This window comes from Carcharodon carcharias, chromosome 20 (genome assembly GCF_017639515.1).
Source record: "Carcharodon carcharias isolate sCarCar2 chromosome 20, sCarCar2.pri, whole genome shotgun sequence".
Lineage (NCBI taxonomy): Eukaryota > Metazoa > Chordata > Chondrichthyes > Lamniformes > Lamnidae > Carcharodon > Carcharodon carcharias.
Window position 1 is genome coordinate 21,920,170 of NC_054486.1, and position 21,448 is coordinate 21,941,617.

Genomic DNA, 21,448 nt, shown 5'->3' on the forward strand with positions numbered 1-21,448 from the left:
CTTGATTTCTGTTTATTCGGCCTGGAGTAAATTTTTGGCCGATTAAACTCCTGTGAAGCACCTTGGGATGTTTGATACAGTGAAGGCCCTTCTTAATTACAAGTTGTTGTTGTAATTCCTTGAACCTGACAGAAGGAGAACACTGTGAGGAATGTGGTTTAACTTAATGTAAAAATACAACAGAATATTCTGCTAGATCCTCATGTTACCAGTTATCAAACGTAACTGGTGTTGTCTCCAAACATGTAAACCTCTTTTAAATGCATGTTTGTTATCTCACAATGGAGACCCTGAAGTCTAACCTTTCAAAGGAGTTGCCCATCCCCAGTATTTGTTAAACTGCAGCAAACCTATTGAGGAAAGTATTTAATATAAATGTCAACCTTGGTTCAGTGGGTACGCTCCAGCCTCAAAGTCAGTAATGTGTGGATTCAAGCCCTACTCCAGAGATTGGACCCCATCATTTGGGCTGTTATTCCAGTGCAGCACTGATGGGCCATCCAATCACTGGACGATTCTGTCTTTTGGGTGAGACGGTAAATGAGGCAGCGCCTGCCCTCTTGGGTGGATATAAAAGCATTTTTGTAATCCTTGAAATACGTATTGAAAGTGCAGTCATCATTGCATTGTAAGAAATGCGGCAGCTAATGTGCGCACAGCAAGATCCCACCAGCAAATAATGAGATAAGCGACGAGATCATCTGTTTTTAGGTTGGTTGAGGTGATAAATGTTGGCCAGGATGCCAGAGAGGTCTCTCCTGCTCTTCTTTGAAATAGTGCCATGGGATCTGTCACATCCACCTGAGAGGGCAGGTGGGAACTTGCTTTAGCATCTCATCCAAAAGACAGCACCTCCGATGGTGTAGCACTCCTTCAGTGCTGTGAGTTTGTATGACATTTCCTTTCACCACCATTTTAGTGTTTATAGGCATTCAAAGGTATTTAAAATAAAGCTGTTAACTCCTACATCAAAACAGCTGAGGCAGGAATTCATTGCAAGCACATTAGCCAGTTGATAAAGTTGTTGGCGGTAACTCTTTTCTGTTTGAATTGGCTCAAGGTTTCTCAGCAATCAATTAGGAAAACATGACAGGTTTTTTTATCCTGCTCTGTGGACCCTCCTAAAGTCTGATGGACACTAAATGCAGGACTTCTGTTATTTAAGATTTAAAACTTTTTTAAAACAGAGCTGAAAGATCCTGAACAGTGTTAAACAAAAAATGTCTCTGAAAAGACACCTGGATACTTATGAAAATTCCCCAGTTATGTTAACCATCACAGATACACACTGGTTCCCTCTGAGTAATGACTAGTAATTGAGGCCTATAGGGAATAGCTGTTATTTTCTCTTGCCAAGATCAGCCCCCTTCTCTTTCAGACTGTCCCTGGGGCAATGTGTTCAGTTTTATAACACCCCGACTGTCTGTCTGTACACAAGATCCCTTCATAAATAACTTATTAGTGGCTGGACAAAGGCCCCGCAGTCGTCCGGGAGACGGCTAATGACCATTCTTTTCTTTGTTTCTCCTCCCCCTCCCCCTCCCCCGAACAATTTGATAGAAGAGGCCTAGGCCCATATTTCCAAATGGTTAAGCTTCTCTTCAGTACAGATTCCAGCCTTTTTTAAGCTCCGGGAAGGCAAAATTTAACTCAGTGCAGCATTTTAGTTGCTGAATATGGAACGAGGCTAGGAATGAGAGATACAGACTGGAAAGATGTAAAAAGTTCTGTATTGTCACTATTACTATATAGAATCCCAATGCCTCTAAACCCCTCGCATTTCATTCTAATTATATAGAATCCCAATAGATCCAACACCCTTCCTATTCATTCTACTTATACAGAATCCCTATGGGCAAAATCCCTTCCTATTCAATCTCATTATACAGAATCCCAATGGACCAAACCCCTTCCCATTCACTCTTACTCTAGAATCCCAAATGAACCAAACCCCCTCCCATTCGCTCTCAATGTACAGATCCCAATGAAGCAAATTGTTTCCCACTTGCTCTCATTATACAGAATCCCAATGACCCAAATCCCTTCCTATTCATCCTTATCACAAAGATTCTCATTGGGCTTTGACCCTCCCCTTGTGTTGTTTTCTTGTTTTGAGAATACATTTTTCCAGTTCTTTTCATAGCTCCAAGGAGCGAGAGGTCTATTGAGTTCACTTTTCTGCACTCTTCTGATGAAAGTCTCCTTTTAGTGACTTGACCCCAGTTTTGTTGCTGTTGCCCTCTCACTCACAATGTCACCTACAATATAAATGGGCTGAGGTTTGAACATTACGAATCATTCATCTTTCATCGTAAGAAACCCTCATCCGTTGTTATGTCTTGGCAAATCCAGACTTGAGGTTGTCAGGACTAAGAGGTAGATGAAAGGCTGAAATACTTAAAGTACAACTTGATTCACTCCAGGTAAACATTTTAAACGAGGGCCCTGGAGACTCACTCAGATTTCAAGAGTTTCTAGTGAACTGAGCTGATTTCAAAGGTTTTGTCTCACTTTTGTAACAGCCCAAGAAAAATTACAGTCCCACATGTGTGGGGACAGAAAGGCAGTAATGTCTCCTACCATCTTGGGCTTGTAAGTGTCCAAAAATGGCTAGTGAATCCAGTGAGGAATTCCCATAGGGTCACAATGCTCTATTTCCCTATTCTAAAAGTTGTTTTAAGGAGTCAGTTTGATTTCAATTGAAGAAGAGATGTTTGAACTGGATTGCCCGAGTAAAATTGGCTTATATGTGGATCTAGAACTAATGAAGATAGAAGTGTATGGGCGATGAAGGGGCAGAGTGCATTGTAGCCAAATTTGCTCAGGATACAAAGATAAGTAGGAAAGAAAATTGCGAGGAGAACACAAAGAGTTTGCAAAGGGATATAGATGGGTCAAGCGACTGCTCAAAAATTTGGCCGATGGAGTATAATGTGGGAAAATGTGAGGTTGTCCACTTTGGAAGGAAGAATAGAAAAGCAGATGGAGAGGGACTGCAGAATGCTGCAGTACAGAGGGATCTGGGAGTCTGTGTACATGAATCACAAAAAGTTAGTATGCAGGTACAGGAACTAATTAGGAAGGCAAGTGGAATGTTGGGGTGTAGTTTAATAGTAAGGAGGACTTGCTACCACTATTCAGGGCATTGGTGAGGCTGCATTTGGAGTACTGTGTACGGTTATGGTCACCTTATTTAAGGAGGAATATATTTGCATTGGAGGCAGTTCAGAGAGGGTTCACTAGGTTGATTCCTGGGAGGGTTCTTATGAGGAAAGGTTGAACAGGTTGGGCCTATACTCATTGGAGTTTATAAGAATGAGAGGTGATGTAATTGAAACATTTGAGATTCTCTGGGGGCTTGGCAGGGTAGATACTGAGAGGATGTTTCCCATTGTGGGAGAATCTAGTTTAGTTTCAGGGGGCACAGTTTTGAAAATAAGGGGTTTCCCATTTAATGCAAGATGATGAACCTCTCAGGGGGTCATTACTCTTTGGAATTCACTAGCCAAGAGAGCAGTGGTCATTTAATATACTCAAGGCTGAGTTAGACAGATTTTTGATCTACAGGGAATCAAAGGTTATGGAAGACGGACAGGAAAGTTGAGTTAAAGTCACAATCGGATCAGCTATGATCTTATTGAATAGTGGAGCAGGCTCGAGGGGCCAAAGGGCCTGCTTCGGCTCCTATTGCTTATGTTCTTATGTAGGTTAAAGGGGAGAATTTCAAGGAGGATCTCAAAAGCGGAGAGAAAAGCAGAAAACTTTAAAGATGGAATTCCAGAGTTTAGCTAGCTGAAGGCACAGCTGTCAATGGTGGAGTGAGGGGAGTGGAGGATGGACACGAGGCCAGAGTTGGAGGAATGCAGAGATTGCAGAGCTGTAGACCTGGACAATATTACAGAGATAGGGAGAAGTGAACCCCCCTGAGGAATTTGAACACAAGGGTGGTAGAATGACCATCATGGTTGTGACTATCAGGTTCCAAACTGTTGTGTATGTGTCAGTGACATTCATTGAGTGGGATGAAGGTGTGTCCCTTTTGTCAGCTCCCTGTCCCAAAGCTCTGGAATATCCTCCATAAACATCTCAGCCTCCTCTCTCTCCTCATTTAAAACACTCCTTAAAAACCCTGCCTTCTTGAGCAGGTATAAAAACAGAAAACATTGGAAAAACTCAGCAGATCTGGCAGCAACTGTGGAGAAACAAGAGTTAACATTTCAAGCCCATATGACTCTTCTTCAGAACTCTGAAGCAGAGTCATATGGACTCAAAACATTAACTCTGTTTCTCTTTCCACAGATCCTGCTGAGTTTTTCTGGAATTTTCTGTTTTTATTTTGGGTTTCCTGCAACCGCAGTGTTTTGCTTTTATTCTTGAGCAGGTATATGACCACCTGTCCTATGGACTCCTTATAGTGTTTCCCTGTCAACATGTCCCCTGTGAATTTACTCAGATTTTCACAGAGTCTGCTCAATTTACTGAGGTGAACATGTCACGTAAATGCAACTCACTGTTTGTCACGATTAGAGACAAGCTCAGGCCCTATCCAACTCTATGTAGTCATCCCTTGGATCATCAAATAAATCCCATGTCCAGTTAATCCCCTGTTTTCAAACATCAGTGTGCATAGACGGTTTAACAATCAGTGTGAGTCTTCTGTTGCCTGTAATAAAAGTGTCTTGAGGTGTTTTACACAGTTATTTTGTCTAGCTGGCTGCAATTTTCTAAATTGTTTTACTGAATGCATGAACTGTGACAGTGAGTGTGTAATGTCTATAATATAAACTCAACATGACATATAGTAAAGTGCAGGCAAAGCAGGGATGAAGAGCTGCAATGATTCAATCAGAAGAGTGAATAGCAGGGATATGGGGCAGGGAAAACAGGTTGGATGTCAAATGTATTTTCCTTACCAGAGATATCTCTTCAAATAAAGCTGATTACAGATTGTCAATGAAACTGGAGAGTTAAGAGCCCAATTGCATTGGGATTGCATCAGGTTACCAAGGTTTTGTTGGAGCAGAGCTACAAGGGGCCAGTATTCACCAAATTCCTCAGTTCTTTTTCTCAATGAACCAGATATTGCTTGGCTGGCCATCCATGGGCATCAGTACCACTTCCAGCAGATTATTATTCATCTGGGATTCTTGATGGTGAGATGGTCGAGATCTTTCATTCTGAGTGGAGATGAAAGCCCACTTAGTTCTGCTCCTGATGAAGAGTCATACGGACTCAAAATGTTAACTGTCTTCCTCTCCGCAGATGCTGTCAGACCTGCTGAGTTTTTCCAGCTATTTTTGTTTTTGTTTTAGTTCTGCTCCCTCTCACTGAAGATCTACTTTCTAACATGAGAGCAAATAGGAATCCTGACAGTCTCTTCTGCCCCCCCCCCAACCCCCAACTCCACACAGCCACACTCTATTCAATGAGGGGTGCTGACATTATTACCCAGCCAAGTAGATAACACCCAACTCAGCACATTCAGGCATGGAATTAGGGACAAGGTGCAGACTGGAGCTACTGAGTGTCAGTGTGAAGTACTTGGAATAACATCAGCAGAGATTCAGTCAGTAACACAGGGTGCTGGGGGAAGGGGTTACTGAGTGACAATGTGAGGGAGCTGGATTAACATCAGTTCAGATACAGTCAGTAACACAGCGTGCTGGGGGAGAGGGGCTACTGAGTGAGAGTGTGAGGGAGCTGGATTAACATCAATAGAGATACAGTCAGTTACACAGGGTGCTGGGGGAGAGGAGTTACTGAGTGTCAGCATGAGGAAGCTGGATTAACATCAGTAGAGATACAGTCAGTAACCCAGGGTGCTGGGGGAGGGGTTACTGAGTAACAATGTGAAGGAACTGGATTAACATCAGTTCAAATACAGTCAGTAACACAGGGTTCTATGGGGAGGGATTACTGAATGACTGTATCTAGATTAACATTAGTGGAGATACAGTCAGTAACACAGGGTGCTGAGGGAGAGGGGTTACTGAGCGACAGTGTGAGGGGCTGGATTAACATCAGTAGGGATACAGTCAGTAACACAGGGTCCTTGGGGAGAGGGGTTACTGAGTGAAAGTGTGAGGGAGCTGGATTAACATCAGTAGAGATACAGTCAGTAACACAGGGTGCTGGGGAAGAGGGGTTACTGAGTGACAATGTGAGGGAGCTGGATTAGCATCATTCAGATACAATCAGTAACACAGGGTGCTGGGGGAGAGGGGCTACTGAGTGAGAGTATGAGCGAGCTGGATTAATATCAGTAGAGATACAGTCAGTTACACAGGGTGCTGGGGGAGGGGTTACTGAGTAACAGTGTGAAGGAACTGGATTAACATCAGTAGAGATACAGTCAGTAACACAGGGTGCTATGGGGAGGGATTACTGAATGACAGTATCTAGATTAACATCAGTGGAGATACAGTCAGTGATAGTGCTGAGGGAGATGGGTTACTGAGCGACAGTGTGAGGGGGCTGGATTAACATCAGTAGAGATACAGTCAGTAACACAGGGTGCTGGGGAAGAGGGGTTACTGAGTGACAGTGTGAGGGAGCTGGATTAGCATCAGTAGAGATACAGTCAGTAACGCAGGGTTCTATGGGGAGGGATTACTGAATGACAGTATCTGGATTGGCATCAGTGGAGACACAGTCAGTAGCAGATCTTGGAGGGATTTGTGATAGAAAGTGAGAGAGAAGAGAACAGGGAGCGAAAGGAAAAGAAAGACTGTGAAAGAGAGATGAAGTGAATTTTCTTTGGATGATTCAACACAAAGATTTATATGTACACGAAATTTTTAAAAATCTAAGGAGGAAAGTTAAAATTTAATTAATGTTGAAGTTTGTGTTGCCTGGTCCATCAAAGGGATGAACTGTGTACAACAAAGTCCCCTAGTCTGGCAGATGGCTTTGTGGTTTGGACTCACTTCCCCTTTAGGCCTCTCAGCACAAGAGAATTGCTGAGCTAGTGCTGGAGCCGGGCACTGTGCAGACTTGCACCCTCCAGCAGGATGCGGAGCACGTCAAACTGACTGGCCAGCAGCTGTGTCCCCCTATCTGTAATTTACTGTAAGGTCAGATGTTGCTCATGAAGAGGTCTAGAGGCTTGTATGATTGAACAATAACTGTTTATTAATAACACATAAATATATACCCATATGTGTGTATATATATATATTATATATATATAAAATATATATAGGATATAGTCCCAATTAGCTGCCACCTTCCATGCCAACTTCTACCAATCACCACAACATCCTCCTACTCCTGTGCTACTCTGCATCATAAAGTGGGTGGTACTGTTTCCCCAGTCCCACATTAACCCTTACAGTCCCGAACATCCTAATACTACACCTCCCCCCCAAATCTTTACCCAAATGTATTTATAATAATATTTACATGTTTCCCTTTCTCCACACCCACCCCCACAAGTTTCTGGCTTTACAGATTCAGGTGATCTGGAGGCTTTACAATTCTTCCAGATCTCATCCTTTTCAAGTTTGGAGGAGTGGTCATCTCAACTGCTTTGGGCTGACTTTGTTGGTCTGGAGTTGAAGATATCGTACTTGGTGTTTCAAATGCTCGGGTGTCAACATCTGAGTCAGTTCTTGTGCTCCTTAGTGTTGTATTTTTCTTTGTCGACAACCTCTCTTCCTTGGTTGGATACTATGGGCTTATCCCTCTCCTTCCAGAGGGAACGTTCACTCTGTTCATTCATAGAGTGGACTTGGGATTTCTTCTTCGGTGGGGTCCGCCATGTTCTTCCTGGAAGTTGAAGGTTTGCCTCCCTTATATTTGTACGTTCCTCATCCTTGAGCCCAACCTGCAGCTTGGCTTCTAATGCCCTGCTCTGTTTGTTCATATGCACGTGTGCTGCCCTGAGCTTTGGCTTGGTGAGTTGGTGGTTGCTTCACCCCTGCTCCAGGATTGACTTCATGTTGTGTGATGGAGCTCCAAGCTCCAGCTTCGCTGCTGTAGATTTTCTTGGTTTTGTGACAGCCACTGTTTGACTCTGAAGTTCAGCCTCAACCTTCAGCTGCTGCTGCTTCTCCTCTGCATCTTCTGCTCTAAGTATGTTCATGCTCAACTGGAGGTTTGGCCGGTCCGACTGAAGAAGAGTATACTCTGCCATCTGCAAAGGAGCTGGAATAACCGTCATTGCAAAGAGTGAGCACAATTCCGAATGGAGCCCAAGCCAAGATCACCAGCACTGGTGGTCTGTCGGGAGTGTTCAATTCAATGTAGTTGACTACAATGCTTGTTTTGATGTCTTCTGCCAATTTGAGGAAGTTAAGGGCAACACAGGCATTTTTGCTCAGGAGGGAAAAAGGTTGATTGTGGATGACATATAGAATTTCGATTATTTGCATGTTGACATACCGGAGCCGCTCTAGAATCATGCCTATGACTGATGGTTGGATTCCTCCAGGGCCACCCAGTGTCTGTCATCCATAGCCAGAGGCCTTTTAGCCATGGTTCCTAATCTGACATTACTGTCCCACTGGTTCCTGTGTCTAGCTTGAAATTTGTGAGGTGACCATTTACAAATATGTCAGCATTACAAAATGTGAATCTGGGATCCTTAATTTCTCCCAAGAAGCATCGGTGGACTTCTTGGTGTGGCTCAGCTATCTCTTGGACTTGTATGGGATCCATCACATGTTTTGAGGTTTTGGATTTACACATCTTTCCAAAATGTCCCAGGCGATTACAGTGAAAGCCCTGCACAGTGATTGCTGGGCACTGCTCGCGCCTGTGAGGTATTTGCTGCCATAGCACTGACATGGTCTGCCACCATCTTGAGTTTTGCTTGGGTTTTACTTTCCTTCCCCTGGAGTCTCCTTGCCCTTATGTTGCTTTATGAGCTGGACTGCTAGGGTTGCTCTGTACCACGGTTTAACTCCACAATGCAAAATGGATCAGTTTTGCTGGTGGACCTCCAATTGTCTGATGATTTGAATGGCTTTTCCAAAGTCAGATCTTCTTTAGATTGGAGTACATCCAAAAGAGTATTATTGGCCATTCCCACTACTATTCTGTCTCTTATGTGCTCCGACTTAAGATCACCATTGTCACAACCTTCAGCCAATCTCTATAACTCATTTATGAAAGAGTCTATGGGATCCCTGAGCTTTTAGACTCTCCTGTTAAATTTTGCTTGCTCCAAAATTTTATTGCTGCTTAGGTTAAAGTAGATGTCAAAGGACATCATGACCTGTTCAAAGATATTGGAATATTCATTAATTCCCTGTGTGGCAAATATGCCTTTGGTTATTGGACCTACTGAATATAATAGTATATTCACCTGTTCAGCCTCTGAGTTCTTATTCAAACTTGATTCTATCATATATCTTAAAAATCTTCTTCCCCATAAAGCCCAATTTTGTGCCTGAGCTGGCCCTTCCATCAGCCTTAATTGGTCTGGCAGTGTTGAATTAGCATTGATGGCTGTTTTCAGCACAAGGGATTACAGCTTTATCTTTTTTTCATCCCATGCTTGTCAAGATTTTGTGGGTTCTTGTTGCAGTTATGGAGCCATTTTAAATTTCCATGATTCTGCAGGAAATCTTTTGAACGAATCAATTTGGTCAGCTAGTTGCTTTCCTGAACTTAGAGAATCAAATTGAAGCTGATCTTTTGCTCTGACATCTCTTTAAAATATTTTTCTTTTTTCATTCACACATGGCATTTTGGCATCACCTCTGAACTCAGGCTGCAGCATTCCTCAAGTCGAACTTGTTAAAACAATTGGTCTGCTAGTGCTGCCTGATTATTGCACTGAATTTAAAAGCTCATTTCAGCTTTTATTTGTTCCTTCACAGGATGTGGGCTTCACTGGCTGGGCCAGCATTTATTGCCCATCTTTAGTTGCTCTTGAGAAGGTGGTGGTGAGCTGCCTTCTTGAATCACAGTCCATGTGGTGTAGGTTCATCCACAGCACTGTTAGGGAGGGAGTTCCAGGATTTTGACCCAGCGACAGTGAAGGAACGGTGATATATTTCCAAGTCAGGATGGTAAGTGGCTTAGAGGGGAACTTCCAGGTGGTGGTGTTCCCATCTATCTGCTGCACTTGTTGTTATAGATGGTAGTGGTCGTGGATTTGGAAGGTGCTGTCTAATGAGCCTCGGTGAATTTCTGCAGTGCATCTTGTAGATGGTACACACACTGCTACTTTGCTTCGGGGGTGGAGGAAGTGAATGTGGATGGGGTGCCAATCAAGCGGGCTGCTTTGTCCTGGATGGTGTCAAGTTTCTTGAGTGTTGTGGGAGCTGCATTCACCCAGACAAGTGGGGAGTATTCCACCACACTCCTGACTTGTGCCTTGTAGGTAGTGGACAGGCTTTGGGGAGTCAGGAGGTGAGTTACTCCCACAGGATTCCTAGCCTCTGTCTCACTCTTGTAGCCATGGTATTTATAAGGCTAGTCCAGTTCAGTTTCTGGTCAATGATAACACCCAGGATGTTGATAGTGGGGCATTACCAGTGATGGTAATGCCATTGAATGTCAAGGGGTGATGGTTAGGTTCTCTCTTGCTGGAGATGGTCATTGCCTGTCCCTTGTGTGGCACAACTGTTACTTGCCACTTGTCAGCCCAAGCCTGGATTAGACATGGACTGCTTCAGTATCTGAGGAGTCTCAAGTGGTACTGAACATTGTGCAATCATCAGTGAACATCCCCACTTCTGACCTTATGATGGAAGGAAGGTCATTGATGAAGCAGCTGAAGACGATTGGGCCTAGGGTACTACCCTGAGTAACTCCTGCACTGATGTCCTGGAGCTGAGATGACTGACCTCCAATAACCACAACCATCTTCCTTTGTACTAGGTATGACTCAAACCAGCGGAGAGCTTTCCCCCTGATTCCCATTGACTCCAGTTTTGTTAGGACTTCATGATGCCACACTCAGTCAAATGCGCCATGATGTCAAGGGTAATCACTCTCACCTCAGAAGTTCAGTTCTTTTGTCCCTGTTTTGAACCAAGGCTGTAATGAGGTCAAGAGCTGAGTGGTTCTGGTGGAACCCAAACTGGGCATCAGTGAGCAGGTTATTGTTAAGCATGTGCCACTTGGTTGATGTTGATGGCCCCTTCCATTAATTTACTGATGATGTAGAGTAGGCTGATGGGCCATAATTGGCTGGGTTGGATTTGTCCTGCTCTTTGTGTACAGGACATACCTGGGCATTTTTCTACATAGCCAGGTAGACGTTTGGAGTTTGCTCACCATTTTGTGACCTGACTCAGTCCTTTGACTCTGCTTTTCATCAGGTCCCGCACTGGACCTCCATGTGCCCTAGTGGAGTCCTTTTATGCTGCACAGTGTATTTTTCTTCTGCCCTTCAGCCTTCCCACTTGTAATGGAGCTGCTTAGGCAATCTCCAGCTTTGTATTCAAGGCCTTCAAGTTAGACGTGCTTCTCTCAGGTCAGACTGCAGTTTCTTTACTTCTTCATTCTTTGGGATTTTGGGATCCTTCACCTGCTGCCAACATGTTGTAAGGTTGTATGTTGTCTCATGAAGAGGTCTTGTGACTTGTATGGTTGAAAAATAACTGTTTATTAATAACACATAACTACAAACACATGTACAGGGTCCAGTCCTGATTAGGTTCTATCTTCATGCCGACATCTATCAGACTCACTCCTAATTTCTACTACTCCCATGTGACTCTCTACATTATAATATGGGCAATACTGTTTCCCCAGTCCCACATTAACCCTTACAGTCCTGAACGCCCTAATATTGGTGTATTGAATGAGCATTTTTAAAAATAGGAGAAATGGAAAAGAACAGTCACAAAAATCCATGCCTCTTAATGCCCAAGCAATATTCCTGCTGAGTAATTCCTAGTCGTTTTGAAACTCTGTTTCCATAGCAACCACAACACGTGCACAAGCTTCCTCAATTACACACAGTGAAAGTAAGGCCTAAATGTTGTTTATTGGGTCAGTCAAGTCACATACATTGTACAATGCAAATTCGTTCAACACAAGGCTCCTTCAAGACCATATTCCCTCCTTCAGATTTTCTCCCCTTGCCTCTTCAGTCCTGAGGAGATCTTTTATGTTGGGGTAGAATAGAGAGCACCCAAATGGTCAAGGTTGATGTGAGGCCCACTAAATGGTTCTTACCTGCAGCCTGTTTGTGCTACGGTAACACATCATCACCTGACGGTCACATATACACCTTTTCTCGAGTTGCCAACCCTCCAGGATTGACCTGGAGTCTCCAGGAATTTGAATATCAACCTCCAGGACACTCTTGTGTGCAAACCTGGAGAAAAATCATTGTGATATTAAAAAAAGATTGTTTCTTTTTGTCATCTTCTTTGAACATTTCTTTTTACCAGATACAAAAATATTGAAAATGGGGTAAAAGGGCTGTTAGGCAGTGCATCACGAGGATGGATGTGTTGGCTGTCTAATGGCAAGAGCAAGTCATATGATGAAACCTCCAGGAATACAGTTAATCACAGTTGGCAACCCTAACCCTTTCTGGCAGGGATTTTTCATCCTTGTTTTCAAATCCCTTTATGGCTTTGTACAGGTCCCTTATCTTCACCTCCTGCCATCTCCTCCTCCACCACTACAACTCACTGAGGTCTCTGCCCTCCTCTATTTCTGACCTCTAGTGCATCCCACACACTCCCTTCGCCCCACTATTGGCGGCCACCCCTGCAGCTGGATGGGCCCTGAGCTCTGGAATTCTCCCCATCTCTACCTGTCTCTCCTCCTTTATGATGTTCCTTAAAATCCTAACTCTCTAACCAAGATTTTGGATACCTGTCCTAATAAGTGGCTGGATGTTAAATTTTATTTGCTAATCACTACTGTGAAGTGCCCAGTGTTTTAAGTAGTCGCTGTAACAGGGCTTTACAATGGGAATATAGGAATATAGGAATCACTAGGCAAAAGAAGCCAGAGGTCCATCCATTTTGTCTTCTAATATGCTAGTAATTTAATGCAACAATAATGGAGTTGGTGACCAATCAAAGCAATCAATCTCTATTAATTAGTCTACAACAGACCCAGATATGAGTTGAAGAAAATTGCAGTGGTGGAGAGCTTTTGGGAAACACATCACAACATAATTGTTTATCACAAGCCTGTAACACTTACAATATTCATGTCTCAGTTAGTCATTTACTGTATCTTAAAATACTGTATCTTAAAATAATACTTCCTGAAAAAAATTCTGTCTCTAATTTGCATTTAAATCAGTCTACTAACCACTTCCACCAACTCCATATAGGAGCATTGGAGCACTAGGAGCAGAAGTAAATCTTCTCGAGTCCTCTCTGCCTTTCAATTAGATCATAGATGTGTACCTCAACCCCATATCTTGCCACTGTTCCTTATCCCTTGATATATTCACACAACAAAAAACTATTGATCTCAATCCTGAAAGCTCCAATTGTTCCCCAGCATCCATTGCCTTCTGGAATGAAAGAGTTCACCATTTCATGCCCTCCTTGTGAAGCTCTAGAAGAATGAAGAAAAATGGCTCCAGAGATGCCATGATGATCACAATCTTCAAGAAAGGTGACAAGTCAAACTGTAGCAAAAGCAGAGACAAGGTCTCGCTCTTAACTGTTGGCAATGTCCTAGCTAGGTTTCTTCTTAACTGCCTCTTGCCAATTGCAAAGGAGGTCCTTTCAGAGTTTCAATGTGGCTTCTGAATTACCAGAGGAACAAGCGACATGATCTTCACAGCATGTCCACAGCAGAAAAAGTACAGAGAGCAGAACAAACATGCCTTCGCTTAGTCTCACAAAAGCCTTTGGCTTGGTGAATTGAACTGCCCTTTGGAAGGTGCTGCAACAATATGGATGCGCAGCTACATTCATAAGCATCACCCATCTCCAGCAAGATGATATGCCAATAACAGTGCTATGCAATGGCTCCACCACAGACCCCTTCTCTCTCACAACCAGGGTGTGTCATTGCACCAAGACTACTCTCAATCTTCCTTGCAGCAACATTGCTGCTCACGGATAACAGGTTCCGTCAGGGTGTCTTAATAACTTATCGCACTGATGGTAAGCTCTTCAACCTCAACCGGCTGAAGGCCAAAACCAAGGCAACAGCCACTTCTGTAATAAAACTATAGTATTCTGTTGACACACAGGTCAGTGTTCACTCTGAAGTAAAACTATGACAGATACCTGACATAACCACCGAAGCCTCCAAGAGCATGGGACTAGCCCTCAACACCAGGAAGACCAAAGCCCTCTACCAACACACGCCAAATGTGTCCAATTCAGCAATTGAGGTTCATGGGGAAGTGTTGGAAAATGTCCCTCAGTTCCCATATCTTGGAAGCTATCTATCCCAGAAAGCTGAAATTGATGAAGAGGTACACAACAAATCCAATGTGCTCACTCAGCCTATGATAAATTTTGTATTTGAGTTTTTGAGAATCGAACCCCACACTAAACTCAAAGTCTATTGGGCAGTGTTTCACTCCACACTTCACTACTGTGCTGAAGCCTGGACAATTTATAGATGCTATATCAAGCCCCTAGTACATCATCATCAGCACAGTCTTAGAAGGATCTTGCAAATTCAAGTAGGAGGACTAACGAACAAACATCAGTGTCCTCCAAGATGCAAACATGCCAAGTATAGAGGCTGTGATAATCTCACATTAGCTAAGATGGACAGGACAGCTTGTCAGGATGCCCCACCCAAGAATCCCCAAACAGGTGCTCTATTCAGAGCCACGCCAGGGAACCCATTCACCTGGGGGCCAAAGGAAATGTTTCATAGACAATCCCAAGGCTCCTTGAAGGTCTGCTCTATTAGTGTCAACACATAGGAAGCAGATGCTTAATCACAACCAAAATGGTGACTTGTCAACGAAAATGGTGTCAAGACCTTCCAATCAACAAGAGCAGCCACTGAGAGAGAATGGTGGGAGAGATACAATAAGAGAGCAGCTGCTGGAGCCAACAATCTGCCACTACCACTATCGGCCGACAACTGGTATTCTCGCGGTGGGTAGCCTGCAAGGCTAAGGCAAGGCTGATAAACCATCTGCGAACCCACAGCCAACACCGACACCACACTCCCATCCAACCATCTGCAAGGGACCATTATTGTTGACGTGAGGGATTGCCAAATATGAAGTTTCCATTACCCTTTGTGTGAAGGACTCCTTGCTGATTTCTCTTCTGAATGGTGCAGTTCTAATTTTAAGATTATGACCACACATTCTTGATTGCCCCACCAGGGTAAATAGTTCTTCTGAACCTGGCACATCCAGTCCTTTTAACCTTAACAATTAGCTTTGATCAGATTGCCCCTCAGGCTTCTCTATACCCTGTAGAGTCTGTTCTGTAGATGGACCATCACTTACTGAAATATTGGGCTTGATTTTCACACCGGGGCTGTGACACCGACATCCAGATGAATTTCGGGCCCTGATCCTATGTCTCAACTGTGTCACCAATCTAATGCTTTTAAATGTAAGTGAGCTGACCTGGCAGGAGGTGAGCATGGCACCCAATTTGTGGCACTGAGAGCCTCTAGGAATCGGGAGCTGCCTGCCTGGTGCCAGTGGCAAAAGCAGATGACAGCCATGTTGGTGGCTGCTGCCACCTTACTGAATAGAGCAGGCAGCTCATCAGAAGACAAACAGCTGAAGCACAGAGGAAAATGGCCATGAAAACACAGAAAAAGTACTGTACTGGATGCTATGCTAGTTGACTCTTCAAAATGTAGTCCTCTACAGAGTCAAATGAACTTTCCATTGTTCCTGCACCAGGCATGCACCAGACTGTTTGGATTTACCAAAATAAAGATTAAAAACTGTTTTCTTCACCAGATAGGCCCATTGACAAGCTCCTTAAGGGGATTAATAGGCTGTTAATTGGGAGCAAGCTGGCTTTCCATTCGCTTCCCCACCACCACCACCAGCCATTTGAAAATTCTAAACTGTCATGAGCCATCGGAATCCTGGAATGACCACTGGGAACACAATTTTGAAATAGTGCCCACACTGAGACCTGACCCCACGGGCATTTGAAATTTCAGCCAACTATTTCCACAGATTAGTTTTGAATTTACTCCCAGTGAAGGGGTTAAAGAAAAGCAACAGCTACATACTTCATTAGCACTCGATATGCGTTAAGAGATGTCACAGGGCAGTGGACAGGAAGTGGAACTTGAGCCCAGGGAAGGGAGAGGAAAGTCAAGAGAGGGAAACACTCAGGGTGAAGCAGGAAAGGCCCTGAGGAGTCTTTGAAAACAGGGATGGAGCTGGCAATAGGAAAGAGAGGTCCAGAGGACAGCAGCAAAGAGAACATCTGATGATGGCAGAGTGGATGAAGTGGGGGATTGAGAAGCAGGGTCAGTGTTGGCAGATTGCAAGTTGAATAGTAGATATAAGGGCAGGGGTGATGTGATATGGGCCTTTGTCTTTCTGAATATTTGTCGACCTGTATGAACCATGGTTAAAGGTGTACAGGTGTTGTTTCCTATTGAATGTTCAGCAAGACAACCCTTCAGATCATAATTTTTGTTAATTCTTTTACAGGATGTGGGCATCGCTGGCTAGCATTTTTATTGCCTATCCTTAATTGCCCTGAGTAGGTGCTAGTGAGCCACCTTCTTGAACCGCTCCATGTGGTGTACTAACATCCCCAGTGCTGTTAGGGAGGGAATTCCAGGATTTTGATCCAGGGGGAGTGAAGGAACAGCGATATAGTTTCAATTCAGTGTGGTGTATGACTTGGAGGGGAACTTGCAGGTGGCGGTGTTCCCATGTATCTGCTGCCCTTGTCCTTCTAGATGGTGGGGTCATGAGTTTGGAACGTGCTGTCAAAGGAGACTTGGTGAGTTGCTGCAGTGCATCTTGTAGACGGGGAGGTGTTGGCACAGTGGTATTGTCACTGGGCTAGTGTTCTGGAGACCCAGGGCAATGCTCGGGGGACCCAGGTTTGAATCCCACCACGGCAGATGGTGGAATTTGAATTCAATAAAAATCTGGAATTAAAAGTCTGATAATCACCATGAAATTATTGTAAGTTGTCATAAAGACCAATCTGGCTTGCTAATGCCTTTTAGGGAAGGAAATCTGACACCCTTCTGTGGCCTGGCCTACAGGTGACTCCAGACTAACCAACAATGTGGCTCTTAATGCCCCCTGAACAAGGGCAATTATGGGTGGGCAATAAATGCTGGTCTAGCCAGTGACACCCACATCCATGAACAAATAAAAAAAAAACACTGCTGCCACTGTGTGTTGGTGTTTGAGGGAGTGGGTGGATGTTAGAATTGATGGATGGGGTGCCAATCAATTTGTCCTGGATGGTGTCCAGCTTCATGAGCGTTGTTGGAGCTGCACTCACCCGTCACACTCCTGACTTGTGCCTTGTAGATGGTGACAGACTTCAGAGAGTCAGGAGGTGAGTTACTCTCTACAGATTTCCCAGCCCCTGACTTGCTCTTGTAGCCATTTCAGCTTCTGGTCAATGGTAACCCCCAGGATATTGATAGTGTGGGATTCAACGATGGTAATGCCATTGAATGTCAAGAGGAGATGGTTAGATTCTCTCTCGCTGGAGATGGTCATTGCCTGGCACTTGGGTGGGCGAATGTTACTTGCCACTTATCAGCACAAGCCTGAATGTTGTCCAGGTCTTGCTGCATATGGGCACAGACTGATTCAGTATCTGAGGAGTCGTGAATGGTGCTGAGCATTGTGCAATCATCAGTGAAAATTGAACATGTGAAGGCACAAGGGTTTTTGAAATTGGTTCCTTCTGATGCCTTCCAGGTTTAAATTAAATTAATGCCTTAGGCATTGTCAATGTATTAATGTTTCATTACAGAAAACTAACCTCAGACTAGGGGACCAACTGGTTTCCTGTTTTATATCTCACCACTGTCTCTCCTTCAGACTGGGTAAGAGCAGTGGGTTTCCTCCCATAAGGGACATTGTTGAGGTTTTTACAAACATTTCACTGCCACTTTAGCTGAAACCAGCCTTTTCCCTTCCATATTTTTCAAATGATGAATTCAAATTCTCAAACTGCAATGGCAAGTTTATGAGCTCACAAAATGGATTACTGGTTCAGTGACACAACCACTGCACTGTCCGAGCCCCACTTGCTGTTGTGGATTCAGTCAGTTGGGAAAGCCAGTGACATTGAGTTGGGCACCATCAGCAGACTGTACGTATGAAGACTGAGTGTAGATCTACAAAGACTAACATGTAGATCAGAAATGAGAATGCAGAATAGGAGGAAGGTTTCTTTTACATTATAATGCATCCTATTCCTTTCCTTGAGTGTTTTAAGAAGAAAGAGGTGCTTTTATTTATATAGGGCAGAATTTTCCGCTCAGCGTGCAGACGCGCGCACGACACACCCGAGCGTGAAATAACGTGCGATGACATCGGGCGAGCGCCCCGACATCATCGTGCACTTGCGCAATATCTCGGTCGGCGGGTGCGCGCGAGAGTCGGCAGCACGCCCAGCGACAACTAACAGGCCTCTTAAGGTCGGTTAAAGTGCTAATTATCCGCTATTTTTCTTTGCCCGTCCAAGCTTACAGTTGGCGGGCGGGCAAATCGGCCAGGCGGCCTTTGCATTTTTGAGGAAAACTCACCCATGGGCGGGGATGAGGTTTCCGACCCTAATTTAAAAAAAGTTTTGACATCATTTTTATTAAGTTTTTGTTCATGTGAGTGAGTCCCATGTGGGGAATTTTTTTTTCTCTGGTTTTCAAAATCTTTATTTTTGACTCTACAATTCTTCAGCTCCCTGCCTTCAGGAGAGCTTTCAGTGAGCACTCCCCGGTGCATGAGCAGACTTCTGCCCCCACCCCGGCAGCGCTGAACTTCTCAATGCGCCTTTCATGCTGGCTGGCCAGCGTGGAATCGTGGCTGGGGACCGATCGCGGGTGGTGGGCCATTTCCCAGCTGCTCCCGGGCAAGCCCACTCGACGACTCAAAAATCGTGCCCCTAGTGCCCTTCATGACTGCAGGATGTTCCAAAGTACTTTAACGCCACTGAGGTACATGTGAAGTGTAGTCACTGTAATAATGAAGGTAACACAACAGCCAATTTGCACAGGGCAAGATCCCATAAACTGCAGTGAGATGTCGAACAGAAAAACAGTTTTTTTGTGATGTTGAATGAGGAATAAAATACGAGAGAGAACTCCTCTGCTCTTCTCCATTAGTGCCATAGTGTCATATTCAAGAGTGTCAGCCTGGATTCCGTGCTCAGGTTCCTGGAGCGGGGGCCTGAATGCATGGCCTTCTGATCCAGGAGTGAGAGACTGCCATCAGTTAGCTCAAGACTAGCTTTACTCTGGATCTAACCCCAATTAATGCAAAAAAAGATTGATGGAGACATTTCCTTCCCCAACATTGATGGCTTCAGCACTAAATTACAGGGTCAGTTGATTTCAGAAGCAACCATCCTTAAAGGAATCCTGAAGGATGAATGCCACTAACTACAAGACTGATGTCAACACTAAGAGAATTGACAGCCCAGAATATTACGGGCACTAACTTAGGCACAGGATGAACTGAGGCCCTCCTGTTTAACAGGGTGGAACAACACTTTGGCTTCACTAAACAGCACTGCTGTCAAGAGGAATGTTAAAGTGGAAGAGTTTTTTGACAGGTCGTAAAGAATGAGCATCAAATATCATCTGTGCCCAAACTACAGACAGTTTTTATATATATGTATATATATATATTAAAAAAACAACTGAAACAGGATATTAAACAGCCCCCATTAAAAAGGACAGAACGTCAGAAGTGCCAGGACCACTATTAAAAAAAAATGCACTCAGCATCTCCATTAAAATAGATTTCATGCTATTAGGTCCCCCCCTGTTATATTGGGCATGATGTAAGTTGGGTGTTGCCTCAGCAGAATTGCCTATTTAATTCAGAATCCTTAAGGGTTTGTGTAGCTTAGGACCCTGAGCAAATCGTGGCTGCAGTGTGCACCATCCACAAGATGTACCACAAAAATGTGTGCTTGGCCCTAAGCTATTTACAATCTATATCAATGACATAGATGAGGAGAACAAGTATAACGTAGCCAATTTTGTTTATGATACAGAGTAAGGTGGTAAATTGTGAGGAGGATGCAAAAAGGGAGCAAAGGGATATAGGCAGGTTAAGTGAATGGGAATTAAGACAGCAGTTGGAATGTGCTGTTGGGAAGTATGAAGTTAGCCATTTTGGAAGGAAAAACAGAAAAGCAGAATATTTTTTAAATGATGAGAGAAACCTGGGTGTCCTTGTAGAGGAATCATGGAGAGTTAACAGGCAGGTCCAGCCAGCAATTAGGAAAGCAAATGGTATGTTAACCTTTATTTCAAAGGGATTGGAGTATAAGAGTGAAGAAGTCTTACTACAAATATGCATCAGCTTGTGACCCTACCTGCAGTATTGTCTACAGTTTTGGTCTCCTTACCTAAGGAATGATATACTTGCTTTAGGTGGAGTGCAACAAAACTTAATGAGGCTGATTCCTGGGATGAGGGTATTGTGCTATGAGGAGTGATTGAGAAGTCTAGGCCTATGTTCCATAGAGTTTAGAAAAATGAGAGGTGATCTCAGTGAAACATATTGGCCAGGATTTTACCAATGGCGGGCAGGCTGGGCGGGAGCGGGAGCGGTCGGGGGCAGAGTTATTTTACGTGGGCCAATGACCACTGGGTTCAGTGGCGACCCAGCGGCCTATTCAAAACTGGCGCAGGCAGCCATCCTAAGGCTGCCATTGATGTCGGACAGGAGGATGTCGGATAGTGTCCTCAGAAAGCAGGCCAGGCAGGAGGGCATATTGGCAGGGCAGTTGGTCCTGAGGTTTTTGGATGAGTGCCTCGCTGCCCTCCTCGAGGAGGTGCCAGCATGCCACAAGATCCTTGTGCCAAGGGACAGGAGGAGGAGGCCCCCCCGCCAAAATAACAAAAAGTGCCCTGGGAGGAGGTGACAGAATTGGTCAGCTCCCACAATGTGGTGAGACATACCTGGGTGCAGTGCGGCAAGCGGTTTAATGACCACTTACGATCAGGAAGGGTGAGCACAGTGTTGGCATGGGCCACTTAGCACAGCAGTTAGGTTAGCACCTCCCCCGGCCCCACCACCCCAACTCAGAATGTTGTTTCTGTATTCATTCACAGGATGTGGCCTTCGCTGTGTCTACCGGCCGCGGTGAGGTTGAGGTGCTACTGGGAGATAAGAGTGCCATGCACTGACGTCACAATGTCTGTCAGAGCAAACATTCCACTGCTAACTCTATATTGATTTAGTCTCCAACATGGGTTGCCCATTGATAATGGAAGGAGGAGCACATCCTGATCCAGGTGCCAGGCATGCACATTAACAGTGTAATGACTTAAACTAATCAAATATCCTTGTTCTTCCTTTCAGCCACACTGGAGCATTCCGGAGCCAGAGGGTCTGCTGCTGACCCCC